Raw genomic sequence first — 3,831 nt, 5'->3', positions numbered from 1 at the left:
CCCTTGCGGCCCAAGGGGTAGACCTGGCCTCCCCTTGCCGGCCCAAGGGGTAGACCTGGCCGCCCCTTGCCGGCCCAAGGGGTAGACCTGGCCGCCCCTTGCCGGCCCAAGGGGTAGACCTGGCCGCCCCTTGCCGGCCCAAGGGGTAGACCTGGCCTCCCCTTGCCGGCCCAAGGGGTAGACCTGGCCGCCCCTTGCCGGCCCAAGGGGTAGACCTGGCCGCCCCTTGCCGGCCCAAGGGGTAGACCTGGCCGCCCCTTGCCGGCCCAAGGGGTAGACCTGGCCGCCCCTTGCCGGCCCAAGGGGTAGACCTGGCCGCCCCTTGCCGGCCCAAGGGGTAGACCTGGCCGCCCCTTGCCGGCCCAAGGGGTAGACCTGGCCTCCCCTTGCCGGCCCAAGGGGTAGACCTGGCCGCCCCTTGCCGGCCCAAGGGGTAGACCTGGCCGCCCCTTGCCGGCCCAAGGGGTAGACCTGGCCGCCCCTTGCCGGCCCAAGGGGTAGACCTGGCCTCCCCTTGCCGGCCCAAGGGGTAGACCTGGCCGCCCCTTGCCGGCCCAAGGGGTAGACCTGGCCGCCCCTTGCCGGCCCAAGGGGTAGACCTGGCCGCCCCTTGCCGGCCCAAGGGGTAGACCTGGCCGCCCCTTGCCGGCCCAAGGGGTAGACCTGGCCGCCCCTTGCCGGCCCAAGGGGTAGACCTGGCCGCCCCTTGCCGGCCCAAGGGGTAGACCTGGCCTCCCCTTGCCGGCCCAAGGGGTAGACCTGGCCGCCCCTTGCCGGCCCAAGGGGTAGACCTGGCCGCCCCTTGCCGGCCCAAGGGGTAGACCTGGCCGCCCCTTGCCGGCCCAAGGGGTAGACCTGGCCGCCTTACCTGACCGTCCAGAGCAGTCCTGGCATCCCTACCTGATGCTCCAGACTTAGCTTGGCGTCCCATGCCGACACTCCGGGGTAGTACCATTACCCCTACCCGGCAGCCAGGGGTAGTACCCGTAACCCTCATTGGTACTCCGGGGTAGTACCAGTACCCCCACCCGGCAGCCAGGGGTAGTACCCGTAACCCCCACCTGTACTCCTTGGTAGTACCCGTATACCCCCGCCCGATACTCCGGGGCAGTACCCGCATACCCCCGCCCGGTACTCCGGGGCAGTACCCGCATACCCCCGCCCGGTACTCCGGGGAAGTACCCATATACCCCCGCCCGGTACTCCGGGGCAGTACCCGCATACCCCCGCCCGGTACTCCAGGGCAGTACCCGCATACCCCCGCCCGGTACTCCGGGGAAGTACCCATATACCTCCACCCGGTACTCCGGGGCAGTACCCGCATACCCCCGCCCGGTACTCCGGGGCAGCACCCCTATGCCCCCGCCCGGTACTCCGGGGCAGTACCCGTATGCCCCCGCCCGGTACTCCGGGGCAGTACCAGTACCCCCGCCCGGTACTCCGGGGTACTACCCGTAACACCCACCTGTACTCCTTCGTAGTACCCGTATACCCCCGCCCGGTACTCCGGGGCAGTACCCGCATACCCCTGCCCGGTACTCCGGGGCAGTACCCGTATACCCCCGCCCGGTACCCCGGGGTAGTACCCGTGTACCCCCGTCAGTACTCCGGGGCAGTACCGGTACCCCCGCCCGGTACTCCGGGGTACTACCCGTAACCCCCACCTGTACTCCTTCCTTGGTAGTACCCGTATACCCCCGCCCGGTACTCCGGGGCAGTACCCGCATACCCCCGCCCGGTACTCCGGGGCAGTACCGGTACCCCCGCCCAGTACTCCGGGGTGCTACCCGTAACCCCCACCTGTACTCCTTGGTAGTACCCGTATACCCCCGCCCGGTACTCCGGGGCAGTACCCGCATACCCCCGCCCGGTACTCCGGGGCAGTACCGGTACCCCCGCCCGGTACTCCGGGGTGCTACCCGTAACCCCCACCTGTACTCCTTCCTTGGTAGTACCCGTATACCCCCGCCCGGTACTCCGGGGCAGTACCCGCATACCCCCGCCCGGTACTCCGGGGAAGTACCCATATACCTCCACCCGGTACTCCGGGGCAGTACCCGCATACCCCCGCCCGGTACTCTGGGGCAGTACCCGTATGCCCCCGCCCGGTACTCCGGGGTACTACCCGTAACCCCCACCTGTGCTCCTTCGTAGTACCCGTATACCCCCGTCCTGTACTCCGGGGTAGTACCCGTATACCGCCGCCCGGTACCCCGGGGTAGTACCCGTGTACCCCCGTCAGTACTCCGGGGCAGTACCGGTACCCCCGCCCGGTACGCCGGGGGAAAAACTGCTGTCCCTACGGGCGCGCGAGTTTAGACCCAGCCTTCCTACCCGACCCTCCGCCTTACGCCCGGTGTCCCCAGGCGACGTTCCGGGATAGAACCCGTTCCCCCACCAGTACTCTGGGCCCGTGGCGGAACCCTTTGTGATGCGCCGGAGTTCTACCTGCTGTCCCTACGGGCACGCGGCGATGGATCCCGGCCCCCCATCCTGACCCTCCAGGGTAGGCCCGGCCACCCTACCTGACCCTCTGGGGTCAGCCCGGTGTCCCTACCCGACGCTCCGGGGTAGGCCTGGCGCCCCTACCTCATCCTCCGGGGTAGTACCCGTACCCCTACCGGTGCTCCGGGGTACACCTGCTGTCCCTACAGGCGCTCCGGGGTAGGCCCGGCCACCCTACCTGACCCTCTGGGGTCAGCCCGGTGTCCCTACCCGACGCTCCGGGGTACGCCTGGCGCCCCTACCTCATGCTCCGGGGTAGTACCGGTACCCCTACCGGTGCTCCGGGGTACACCTGCTGTCCCTACAGGCGCTCCGGGGTAGGCCCGGCCACCCTACCTGACCCTCCGGGGTCAGCCCGGTGTCCCTACCCGACGCTCCGGGGTAGGCCTGGCGCCCCTACCTCATCCTCCGGGGTAGTGCCGGTACCCCTGCCGGTGCTCCGGGGTACACCTGCGGTCCCTACAGGCGCTCCGGGGTAGGCCCGGCCACCCTACCTGACCCTCCGGGGTCAGCCCGGTATCCCTACCCGACGCTCCGGGGTAGGCCTGGCGCCCCTACCTCATCCTCCGGGGTAGTACCCGTACCCCTACCGGTGCTCCGGGATACACCTGCGGTCCCTACAGGCGCTCCGGGGTAGGCCCGGCCACCCTACCTGACCCTCTGGGGTCAGCCCGGTGTCCCTACCCGACGCTCCGGGGTACGCCTGGCGCCCCTACCTCATGCTCCGGGGTAGTGCCGGTACCCCTGCCGGTGCTCCGGGGTACACCTGCGGTCCCTACAGGCGCTCCGGGGTAGGCCCGGCCACCCTACCTGACCCTCCGGGGTCAGCCCGGTATCCCTACCCGACGCTCCGGGGTAGGCCTGGCGCCCCTACCTCATCCTCCGGGGTAGTGCCGGTACCCCTGCCGGTGCTCCGGGGTACACCTGCGGTCCCTACAGGCGCTCCGGGGTAGGCCCGGCCACCCTACCTGACCCTCCGGGGTCAGCCCGGTGTCCCTACCCGACGCTCCGGGGTAGGCCTGGCGCCCCTACCTCATCCTCCGGGGTAGTGCCGGTACCCCTGCCGGTGCTCCGGGATACCCCTGCGGTCCCTACAGGCGCTCCGGGGTAGGCCCGGCCACCCTACCTGACCCTCCGGGGTCAGCCCGGTGTCCCTACCCGACGCTCCGGGGTAGGCCTGGCGCCCCTACCTCATCCTCCGGGGTAGTGCCGGTACCCCTACCGGTGCTCCGGGATACCCCTGCGGTCCCTACAGGCGCTCCGGGGTAGGCCCGGCCACCCTACCTGACCCTCCGGGGTCAGCCCGGTGTCCCTACCCGACGCTCC

This window comes from Buteo buteo, unplaced genomic scaffold, assembly GCF_964188355.1.
Source record: "Buteo buteo unplaced genomic scaffold, bButBut1.hap1.1 HAP1_SCAFFOLD_83, whole genome shotgun sequence".
Lineage (NCBI taxonomy): Eukaryota > Metazoa > Chordata > Aves > Accipitriformes > Accipitridae > Buteo > Buteo buteo.
This window is presented reverse-complemented; position numbering follows the sequence as displayed.